Raw genomic sequence first — 12,652 nt, 5'->3', positions numbered from 1 at the left:
CAGACAGCTGATCCATTAGAATATCAGAGAAAGAATAGGAAAAAAAGACAAATTCTCTTAGCAAAGTATGAAAAGCTCTTTCAAACATTACTAAAATATAAGACTCAAAAATTTTAATTTGTAACTCATAAAGAAAAATCTAATTAAAACAATAGTAATGAGAAAGAGTTTACACTGGTATTAATTTTACTCCTCAAAAATATAGGAATTAATGGAAGGTATAAATACAAAATACAGTGTCATGTTTTCAAGATTTCTTAAATATGGGCATTCTCAATTTACAGCAGAAAACACTGCAGTAATTGGCATGACCAGGGTACAGTTGGCTCAGTACTTTGTACTCAGTAATGTTTACAGCAAGAACTTCTTCCACTTTGAAAACTATCCCTAAAAAGGAATTCTCTTTGAAGACTAAAGGAATTTAATTAAAGATAAAGCCACTTGGGTGGCCACATAATACATCAAACAGATCATACTTCAAGCAGAATTATTACTACTCAGTTATAAGTGCATGACTCATAGGAATATAAATGAAGAGTTGTTTTTTTGTGTGTGTGTACATCTGCATTTAGAAGTGTACTATCATATTTGCTCCAATTTCATGTCGTTAAACACTGATTAATGATCTACACATAAAACTTTTTAAAAATTACTTTGAAAAACATGCTTGAGAATTCTTGGTCTTCTAGGACCGAAACCAGACAATAAATACAAAGTTCATTACAAACGTTAACAAAACCTCAATATTATAAATGAATGCCTTTTCTCCCAATTCTGCAATTCTTAGAGAACTGTCACATCCATATAGAAATAAAATGTGCTTCTAAAATCCTAAACATATCAAGTATTGAAGACTTTCATTACTGTCTTCAGATTTTCATTATAGACTGTCCACAGGCAAGTACAATATTACCATTTTTATTAACATTTGCTGATTATTTATCCTACATGCAATAAGGAGCCCAGTTCACTGAAATCTCTCTTAAGACAACATCTAAAAGGAAAAACAAATAGATATCTTGTGGAAATGATACACCTTCCTTGCCTTTTGAAATTGGACATACAGAAAGTAATGTAAGACTGTACTGATGATTCAGGGTCATCTTTATGTACAGTATTCCCTTATAGTCCCATAATGCAGTCAGGACTTTTAGGATAGAGGTGTATAATGATATGCTTTAAAGTCAGTAAACTGGTCGCTAATTCTCTACGACCTGTCACTTCTGTTGCAAGCAGCCCCACTCCTTGCAGTTTATAACTTGTGAAACCCAACTGGTAAACAATCCTGAACACAATTCTAAACCCGAAAGAAATGGGTTTCTGCCTCCTTTACGATCTAAAACTGTACAGACCAATGCAAAAGGACATGAGAGGAAAATAACCAAATAAATGAAAATAAAAATTACAGATGAAATGTAAGGTTTATGTGGTAGATTAAAGGCAGTAAAAGGTGTTATAGGCAGTAATACATGGAACAATGTGAATAATGAAATAAAGGAACTTTAGATAGTAGGCTTTAAAAAAAATAACACCAAAAAATAAATAAATAAAACACAGAAAAGGCTACCGTGAAACTAGAATGATCAAAGTGAAATCTGTAAGTGAATTCCATACTAGATAAATGAATAAAGGAAATGAAATAGTTTATCATGATAAAAAAACTGGATAGAACTTTGGATGATGCAGCAGTTGAACATGAGAAGTCACTGGACCTTTTTAGGAGACAACTGTGAGATCAGTGAGGCCCCTATCTGAAGGGAGAAGTACTCAAAGTAATGAATCAAACAGTAACGGTATACTGCCAACAACGTACTAGTAAACTAAGACAAAAAAGCAAGACATCATTTCCTGATCTTCCACAGGTCAAAAAGGTAAATATTAATAAGCCAACTGGCAAGTATTCATTGAGCACCCACTTTGTGATTTGCAACATGTCAAATATGAAATATATTCTCCTTGAAGCAGCTTACAGTAAGAAGGTAGATATACCAGTTATTGTGGGAACAATAACTTAATGCAAATTAAAGCAAGGTTTTTTGTTTCAATACTAACACTAGATGATGAACAAGGACATAATGTGAGGCTGGCTCATACACCATGAGTATAAATTGTTACAGGAAGGTAGTTTGGTGATGTTCAAGAGCCTTAAACACACACAACCCCAGACTCTGACCTAGTAATCTCTTTTACAAAAATAAGGGGAAAAAAAATTTCAAAGATTTACGTAAAAGGCAATCCTCTGTAGTGAAGTTTGTTAGCAAAACAATAGAAACATCCCAAACATATGCCAATAGGAAAAATTTTAAATATGATAGTTACGATATAATTTTAAGCAGCCAAATATAATTTTTCATAGACTAATGACATGGAAACGTTTATGAAGAATTAAATGAAAATATACCACATGAACCCAGTTATAGGAAAAATTCACAAATACACATATTTAGAAATACAAACTATTTGCACTCGTTTTTATTTTCCCATTTTATAAGATTATTTAATAAGCAATTGTTATTTGAAAAGGCACATATGATACACACGCAAACGATAAATGTAAAAAATAAGTGTGATAGAATTGGCCTGGATTAAGAAAAATTTCATGTAAAAACTTACTCTAGAAGGGCTGGGGAAGAGAAGTAATGATAATCTTTCTAGATTAAAACTACAAAGAAATGATGGTAACCTGACACTGATCACGTGGGTGGAAACAGGGAGAATCAAAGATAATAGTTACTACAATAGATTTTGAAGATATTCAAATATACCCTATTTCATGATTCATTCAGTTTATAATCTTCCAGTATGCTGGATTTAAAAAAAAAAAACTTTTACTATAAAACCATGTCACTTAGCAATTACTGTATTTTTGCACTGTTGGTAAAGATTGTAAACTACTTTTACTAACACAAGGTATTTAATTCTCATAACAATCTCTTAAAGCAGGGACAGCATTATGAAACTATTTACAAGACGAAACAAACATTGAGAAAAGAGGGGTTGTGACTTGCCCAAGGAAACGGCCCGTTAAGAATTGGAAAGAGTAGAAACCACTCAATGCTAGATTCAAGCAATCTACATTCCAGAACACCAGGTTTCTCTCCAATACTGAATTATTTTTAGTGCCACTTCTACCTAGTCAAAAAGTTTTGTCTGCAGTATTGGTAAATATCTCACTTAAGGCTTAGTTGTTAACAAAACTGACCCATCCTGTATTTTAAAAACATTCCTACAGAACCAAACTCAGCACGAAGTTAAGCCAACTGAGTAAGACTAAAGAAGTTACCGTCTTAAAACTCACCAGCTGACTAAAGTTTGGGGAATCAAAAAGGAATGTGTTTCTCTCAGTTAAAAAAAAAAAATCAATCTCCAACACCCCCACCCCCCAGCGCCGCGCCTCACAGCTGATCCGAGGTAAAGGGTGGAGTGGATCTGCGCGGCAGAGCGGGCAGGGAACCAACTAAAAACTAATCCTCTCACAGCGAAAGACAAGAAGGTCCATCCCAGTGCCTTCCCTCTTGGATGTAAAGCTAACCTCTTCCTTTCTTTAACGACCAGAAAACAGCCTTCTATTTCTTGCTACCAATGACCACATATCCTCAAATTTTCCAGCAACGTCGGTCCCTTCGAAATACGAAGAGACACAAACTTGGAAACACCATTCCTCAATAATTCTCTAGATTCCTCTCCACCCCACCTAATTCTAAAAACCAAATCAACGTTGCCTGAAATAAGGTATAAAATAAAAGTAAACAAGGGTCACATCCAACACAGACGGCTCCGCTTCAGAGCTCCCCAAAAACAGCCGACACCTCAACCGCACCCGACGAGGCGCGGCCGCTAAAACAAGGGGAGGGCCCAGACCACGTGTTCTGCCGTCTGCGCACGCGCCAGCCAAAACAAAAGGGAGGCCCGCCAAGCCCCTCCCCTGCCCCCACGTGACCACGTCTAGGTCCGCCCCCACCCCTCCCTACACTCCTCTCTCCCCTCCCCTCAGCTTCTGCCAAGGCTGTTAGGTTTAGCCGTTTAAATTTGGCTGCGGTCCGACCCCTGCCCTAGAGCGCGATCCTGTGCCGGGATCCGGCGTCCAACAGCCCATAGGATTCGGGGGGCGAAGGGGCTGCCCTTCGGCTGCCTGGCCCGCAAGTCCACCCGGCGGTCTTCTCCGCTCTCCCCTCCCCGCGCTGCCGCCGTCCCCGGCAGAGGAGACCCACCCCCCTCAGCCCGCCGCTGAGACGTCGGCCACTCGCCTGCTGGGGCGCCCTGGCTCCCCTCCGCCGCCGCACCTTCGGTCCGGCCGTGGTGGGGGCTGCTGAGGTGATCTCTAGCTGCCCGCCCGCCTCCCCCCACCCGGGGCGCCGCTGACTCGTCTCCAGAGCGCGCCCCGCTCCCGCCCCGGCCGCCGCCGCGGTTTAACAGTCCGCCCGCTGCCCGCAGCTCCAGGCGGCTCGGGGACGGAACCCTGCCGTGGTGGAGGGGCAGTGGGCGGGGCTCAACGCCAGCCAATGGCAGCAGGGGAGGGGAAGCGCCATGCAAATGAGCGCGGGTGGCGGGGAAACCCCGGCAGGGGGCGGGGTCTGCAGCAGCGGCTGCGAGCGTTCTGGAAGTCGCTGGAGCACGACGCCCGAACCCTGGTGCAGAGGCGCGGCGACTCCCAGGGGGCGGGTTCCGGGTCGTTCTCGCTTCCTCCTTACCTCTTCCCTTGCTAGGGGGAAACAGGCGCGCGCCCGCGCGCGCGCACACACACACACACACACACACACACACACACACACACACACACAGACACAGACACATACGCACAACAAAAATACGGGCGTGTGACTTCCCGCCCTTGCTTTGCTATTTCTGTACTACCGTGACAGGAAAAGCAAAAAGGGGAAAGTCAGGCGGCATTACGCCCTACCACCCGCGCTCGGGCTGCGCCGGCTCCTGGCGTCCAGACCCTCCCGCCTTGCGGCTCCAGGGGCAAGTTTTAACAAAGCTTTGTTACAGTTGCCAAATCTGTACTTCGTGGGTTTGCTTGCATACGTGCTCTGCGCTCAAATCCCGAGAGGCTCTGAAATAGGGTGACAAATCTGCTTTGGATCCAGCTGGGTCGTTTTATGGTAGAAATCAGGAGCCGCCCGCTCAGGCATTTTTAAATCCGTACAACGCTGTTTTGAGTGGCGTTGGAGTTAACTCTGTTCTGCAGTAGCGCAAATAAATAAACAGGATTTTGTGTGGAGATAGTTGACCAGGGACACATAAAAACATTTCTGAGAGTCTTGCACCTGGCTCCACGCACCACTAAACGACACCCGGGCATTTCCACCCGCACGCACTTTTTTTTTTTTAATAAACTGAGCAGTAAATATAGTTCTTTAGATGATGTACTACAGGCTTTCTTAAGCACCTAATTTACACATAAAATGATTTAGGGAATAAAGCGCACTAGAATTTTAGATCCAAAAAGACAATTGCCATTATTTCAACCTTATTAAGTGAGTAAGATCAGGATGGTGGGGGGAGGCGGGCAGGGGAATCCAAGGAACTGGAGTTATAACAAAGCATTAAGGCATGACACAGATTACTTGAATTAGAAAATAACCGCCTTGTTCCCGGTTTTTCTAGTGCATTGCGACATTACTGCAATAACTTTATGACAGGATGCATTTATAGCAGAGTATACTTTCTGAAGATTGCTCAGAATAATAATTGCACCTTCATGTGGAGTAAGGGAAGAGTTTCAGGAAATTGATTTACCTTAATTGGAGTAAAATTTGTAAGCGAATGATGTGTTGTGAAAATAGTTAAATCAGCAAATATTTGCTGGATATTCACTATATTCAAAAGGTTGTCCATGTCCCTGGGGACAGAAAAGCAAAAATGAGTAAGACATTTAAAAAAAATTGTTTAACAGTCTGAGAAGTCAAATCAGTATTGAGATAGTTCAAAGGAAGACTTTTTTATTTGAGCTGGGTATTTTTAAAGACTTTGGGCAGAGAAGAAAGATGGCATCAATAACGAGATAGTATGTTTGAGTTCGAGTAGAGGTTGTGTTTATGATATTATTGGGCTGGAAAAGTACATGTCAACTAGATTGAGTAAATCTTGAATAACAGGAATTCAGATTTTAACCTGAAGGAATTGTAGTGCCATCAAATTACTCGAGGATAAAGTTTTCTTCCGTGAAATAATTATCACTTACTAAAACAAAGTATTCATATACTTACCAAATATGTATCACACACATGTTTTGTGATAGGTATTGGAGATACAGTCATAAATAAAGTTCCTGCCCTGGTGGAATTTGTAGAGGATGGTACAGGCATTGAGCTTTGTAATTATACAAGTATAATTCAGAAGGCATTTTTACATACATTATCTAGTTTGTTCATCAAACAGCCCTAGGAGGGCGCCTGTGTGGCTCACTCAGTTAAGCATCTGCCTTCTGCTCAGGTCATGATTCCAGGGTCCGGGGATTGAGCCCAACATCAGACTCCCCACAGCAGGGAGACTGCTTTTCCCTCTCCCTCTGTAGCTCCCCCTCCTTGTGCTCTCTCTGTCAAATAAATAAAATCTAAAAAACAAACAAACAAACAAAAAAACCAGCCATAGGAGATAGGCTGTTTCCAATTCTCCGGGTTAATTCTTTTATCTTGTAGTCAGTTCCGCAGCCCACCAAATTTGTAGACCTTAAATAAATATTTTAATCTATCAAGCCATCACAGAAACATAATTTTCTCATTTCTTTTATATTCAGTTTTTGATACTTCAAAAATAATAGAAACTTGGGGGATAGGAAATGATTAATAATGCAGGTTTGGTTTTAAAAATGTAGAAAAGCCCAAAGAAGAAAAGCACAATCTTTTATATGTATGAGATGACACTGCAGGGGCACCTGGGTGGCTCAGTCGGTTAAGCATCTGCCTTCAGCTCAGGTCATGATCCCAGAGTCCTGGAATCGAGCCCCACATCGGGCTCCCTGCTCAGCAGGGAGTCTGCTTCTCCCTCTCATTCTGCCTGCCACTCTGCCTACTTGTGCTCTCTCTCTGTCAAATAAATAAATAAAATCTTAAAAAGAGAGATGACACTGCACACTTTTTTTTACCCCAAGTTAACCAAATATTATTATTATTTCTTGACATTGAATATTACCCTAAATATTTTAATATTTGTAACATATGCATGCTGGTTTTCCAGAAACTGTAGAATTCCAAAGCCCCTTAATATGAAATTTCCATACTGAACCATTTGTCAGATTGTTTTCCATATTACTTATTCAGCAAAAGCCTGAAAAAATGCACATAGTTAATTTTTTTTGATCAAGGATATATTATTAAAAAGAGGATACATTAAAGGCATTCTGACTTCTAGGAAAAATATAACAATGGCCAGGAGACTTACAGAACCAGCAAGAACAAGGAGAAGGGAAGGGCACCATTCTTGCTGACATAATTATTACCTGTCTAGAAGCACATAAATGTGTCCAGGTAAGCAGTATTACAGTGATTTCATGAGATAAACTTCTCTCCTCAACACCAGTTTTTATTCAGTCACTCTTTTCATTCAAGAAACATGTGTGCAGCACTTAATATACAGCTGACATTATGATAAATGCTAGTGATACAGGAAAAAGATCATATTCTACTCTTAAGCAGCTCACAGCCAAGGAGGAGTTAAAGCACATGCTTTTCTATCTCCCTTCCCTGTTCTGTCTTTCTCTGTGATACTTAACCACCATCTAACAACACAGATTTTGATTCTCTTTTTTGTTATTGTCTTATCTCCGTTGGTAGAATGTAAACTCCATGAGGTCAGGAACTTCTGCTGTTTCACTCACTGTTGTATCCCCAGAACCAAGGATAGGGCCTGGCACATGTACATTTCCAACATATATTTGTTGAGTGCATGCATGCATTGAATTCTCATATTTTGCAAAGTGGCTTTTATATTCATTTTCCAGGTTAGAAAAAAGCAACAACTCAGTGAAGTTAAATAATATACCCAAATTCTCACACTAATAAAGTGTGGCCAACATGGGATTTGAAGACAGACCTGCCCAGCTCCAAATGCAGAGTTCTTTCCCCACTACCTCTCCTAGAATAGAAAACTAGTTTGGAAGCCTGTATCATTTACTCCTCAAATTTCCATGCCCAGGGCAACTGTCCTCCACTTTAATATTCTAGTATATTTAATTTTTTCTTCTTATGGTCGCGTTTGAAAAGTGGGACAGGAGAAGTAGCAAGGCTAAAAAGGTGATAATTCCTATTCAGGATAGATTTAGCTCTAACTAGCCAGTGTCAACAGACAAGCAGACAAAGAACAGGGGTAGGTAGCAAGAGCTATAAGATTCTTAGAACCAGGACAGGATACAAGAGTGGTCAGAACTGGCCCCTGCCTGTAGGGGAATAAAAAATGACTCCTAATGTGTACAAATATGGATATCACCTTTCTTCACAATAGCCCCAAACTAGAGACAACCCTAAGATCCATCATACAGTAAAAAGATAAATGGTGGTACATCCATATAATGAAATACTGCTCAGCAATAAAAAAGAAAAAAATTGATACACAGAACAACATAGATAAGTCCAGTATGATAAGTGAAAGAAGCCAGACTCAAAAGAGTAAATATTATATGACTCCATATAAATAAAGCTCTAGAAAGTTTACGTTTAACATATCACAGAAAGCAGTTGCTTAGGCCTGGAGCAGGGGGAATTTACCAGGATAAATATAAGGGGTATTGGAAATACTCTATATCTTGATCATTGTGGAAGTTAAATGGGTGAATGCATTTGTCACAACATATCCTTGAACATACTTAAAACAGGTACATACCAATGTGTGAGAATTATACTTCAATAAAATTGATTTCTAAAACAAGGACTCTGATGAAAGTTGACTCAGGAATTTCAAGGAGCATTTTTTTTTAACTTGTACTGAAATATACTTTAACGGGATTAAATTTAAATTTAATTTAAAAAACATTCTGGGAAGGGTCCATAAGCTTCACAAAATTGCCAGGAGTCCACGGCAGAAAAAAGATGAAGACCGCCTTTATCTGGCACGTTCCAGACAGAGGCCACTCTACCAGCCGGGCCCTGGACAGAAGACAGCATAAGGCACAGAGTGGTGACTGGGGGACACTGGGAGGGACTGAGCCATCTTCATTTGTCCCAGAGTGGACGCTGTCCTCACAGCCTAATCTACACTTTCTCCATCTGCCGTGTGGATTCTTAGATGGCGGTCCAAAATATAGGCAGAAAAACTAAAAACCAGTCTGTCTTAGCTAGGATGCAGATAATCCATATGAAATGTATCCAAAAGCCCAATATAATGATACCTTAAAAATAAATACAAGGGTTGGGATGCCTGGGTGGCTAAGTCGGTTAAGCATCTGCCTTCAACTCAGGTCATGTTCCCAGGGTCCTGGGATCAGGTCCCACATTGGACTCCTTGCTCAGCAGGGAGCCTGCTACTCTCCCTGCTTGTGCTCTCTCTCTCTCTGACAAATAAATAAATAAAATCTTAAAAAAATATACAAGGGTTAATTATCTCTCTTATATTTTGTTGATTCTGAAACACATTTTATTTTTTTAGAATTTAACATTTCTAAAATCAAAATGACCTGGTCAAGATGCAAGAAGGGCACCTGGGTGGCTCAGTTGTTAAGCGTCTGCCTTCGGCTCAGGTCAAGATTCCAGGGTCCTGGGATCATGTCCCACATCGGGCTCCCTGCTCAGTGGGAAGCCTGCTTCTGCCTCTCCCACTCCCCTGCTTGTGTTCCCTCTCTGTGTCTCTCTCTGTCAAATAAATAAATAAAATCTTTAAAAAAAATTTTTAAAAATTAAAAAAAAGATACAAGAAGAAATCATTGTATCAGTTTGACTGACAGTGGGCTTTAAATAATACAAAAATAATAATGCACCTTAAGAGTTAATGAAGTATTGTTTTTAAAAAAAGTTTAAAGGTAGATCGCCCCAAGCTGATATAACAGCTCCATGAGGTCATGAAGCACCCAGGCTGCTTTCTATTATTTGTTTCTGCCATTCTCAGTCCTGACTTCCATTCTCAAAGTAGCCTTAGGGTCCCAGATGGCTACTGGAACTCCAGCCACCATATCCACTTCTCAGGCAGCAGATAAGAAAAGACACAAGATCTTTAAGTCTCTCTCTTCCTCTCCTGAAGTGCCTCTCCACAATTCTCCAATTTGGTCCTATGGATCACTTAGAAAGAAAAGCAAAATTGATGTTGGTTGGGCAATAGCTTCCACCAGTTCCCAAAGCAAAATGTCTATAACCAGAGCTGCTAAATATAGCAAAGCTGGTGGTGATGGGGGAGGGGGAGCAGGGTGTCAAACAAAAAGCAGCTAGAAGAGATTTTTTGAACTACATTTCCATTTCAACCCCTGTAGCAGTGTCTAGGGGTGTTGAAAATGATGAACACATTGATGCAATTAGAAAGAATATGGTATATAAGTCTGCAAAAGTAGGTTAGGACCAAAATATAGAAGTCTTTGAGGCAAGATTAAAGAATATAAAGTTTATTCTGTAGGTAATAGTGGAACCATTGAAGATTATTGCATAAGTAAGTGAAGTGACAAAAGTGTTGTTTTCAGAACACTAACCTCATAGGTCTTTACTAAAGAAGTATATCCAGAAATACTGGTCAGAAATTACTGCACTTGAAAAACTGTCCCAACATTCTGATTCATTTCATATGAAATGTGAATATCATGGCATGTGTTGAGATCACTGGTGTTACATTTCTACTGTAATATCAGTTCTATTTCCTCAGTTATGTATCATGTGTAAGAACATGTGAAATTTATATTAGTCATGATGAGGTTAGGTCAGGAAGCAATAACAAATAACCCCCAAACCAATGATTTAAGACCAAAAAATAGTTTATTTTTATCTCACACAAAGCCTGTTGCAGGTGTCTTCCATATGTTGGATCTGTGTCACTTTAAGATTGCTTCTACAATTGCTGCCACAGGGTAAGACACTTACATCCCTTCCATCCATAATCCATTGGCAAAGACTAATCACACAGCTCTGCCCACCTGCAAGAGAACCAGGGAATATGAATTTCTCATGTGCCCAGAAAGGAGGTTTGTGCATGGATGTATATTAAAACTCTCTACTACCAGAGTCACATCAAAAAAATTTTAAATGGCACCAGCAAATAAGACTATGTCTCATTTGAGATGTGACACTCTTCAGGCACTGATCCTAACAACCAGGGTCTAGTTTGTAGTTGTCATAGTAGGTATTTGTTAGTTCCCTATTTGGTTTCTATTCCACGATTTTCTTTTCTTAACATTTTCCTGATTTTCATGCTGGTACTGAGCCCTCCACCCAGCTTATGTGCTCTGAATGAATCTGCACCTTCCTCCATGCCCCAAGGTGGGCCCAAATTGGCTTAGGCCAATTAATGCATTTCATTTCCCTTAGAACAGTTAATTGGTTCAGAGGTGGGCATGTGAGTAAAACTAGCTCCATGAGAGTGAATTTCAGCTCTTATGACCAAAATGCTGGGCAGAAGTGCATTCCTTCACTCTAGACATGAGTAAGAAAGTCCTTCCTGTGACCACTAGAGGAGTCAGTTTTAAAATTAGGCCTACATGGGATGCCTGGGTGGCTCAATGGGTTAAGCATCTGCCTTTAGCTCATGTCATGATCCCACAGTCCTGGGACCAAGTCCCGCATCGGGTTCCCTGCTCAGCAGGGAGTCTGCTTCTCCTTCCCCCTCTGCCTGCCACTTCCCCTGCTTGTGCTCACTCTCGCTCTCTCTCGCTCTCTCAAATAAGTAAAATCTTTTAAAAAGTAAATAAAATTAGGCCTATATTTATATGTCTTCTTTGGAGAAATGTCTGTTCATGTCTTCTGTCCATTTCTTTTTTTACCTTAAATTTTTTATTGTTATGTTAATCACCATACATTACATCATTAGTTTTTGATGTAGCGTTCCATGATTCATTGTTTGTGCATAACACCCAGTGCTCCACGCAGAACATGCCCTCTTTAATACCCATCACCAGGCTAACCCATCCCCTCATGCCCCTCCCCTCTAGAACCCTCAGTTTGTTTTTCAGAGTCCATCGTCTCTCATGGTTTGCCTCCCCCTCCGATTTATTCCCCTTAATTCTTCCCCTCCTGCTATCTTCTTCTTTTTTTTTTCTTAACATATATTGCATTATTTGTTTCAGAGGTACAGATCTGTGATTCAACAGCCTTGCACAATTCACAGCGCTCACCATAGCACATACCCTCCCCAATGTCTATCACCCAGCCACCCCGTCCCTCCCACCCCCCCACCACTCCAGCAACCCTCAGTTTGTTTCCTGAGATTAAGAATTCCTCATATCAGTGAGGTCAGATGATACATGTCTTTCTCTGATTGACTTATTTCACTCAGCATAATACCCTCCAGTTCCATCCACATCGTTGCAAATGGCAAAATCTCATTCCTTTTGATGGCTGCATAATATTCCATTGTGTATATTTACTTCTTCTTTATCCATTCATCTGTCGATGGACATCTTGGCTCTTTCCACAGTTTGGCTATTGTGGACATTGCTGCTATAAACATTGGGATGCATGTACCCCTTCGGATCCCTACATTTGTATCTTTGTGGTAAATACCCAGTAGTGCAATTGCTGGA

At 40.5% G+C, this 12,652-nt stretch overlaps 1 protein-coding gene across 5 annotated transcripts in view; it reads right to left on the bottom strand.

Moving 5' to 3' along the window:
• The window catches only part of KANSL1L (KAT8 regulatory NSL complex subunit 1 like), a 137,168-nt gene extending 132,815 nt beyond the window's left edge, over positions 1-4,353 (bottom strand). For 4 of the 5 annotated variants that reach the window (XM_028112223.2, XM_028112227.2, XM_028112226.2 and 1 more), the window contains exon 1: positions 4,248-4,353. The gene's annotated coding sequence lies outside the window, so the exon portion shown is untranslated. The remainder of the gene's footprint in view (positions 1-4,247) is intronic. The other variant, XM_028112225.2, reaches the window with a different exon arrangement.
• Between the last annotated feature and the right edge of the window lie 8,299 nt (positions 4,354-12,652).

This window comes from Eumetopias jubatus, unplaced genomic scaffold (genome assembly GCF_037043125.1).
Source record: "Eumetopias jubatus isolate StellerSeaLion01/CBP00866 unplaced genomic scaffold, mEumJub1_p1.0 scaffold_3, whole genome shotgun sequence".
Classification (NCBI taxonomy): Eukaryota; Metazoa; Chordata; class Mammalia; order Carnivora; family Otariidae; genus Eumetopias; species Eumetopias jubatus.
Note: the sequence above shows the minus strand (reverse complement) of the source record. Positions and strands in the feature narration are given on the sequence as shown.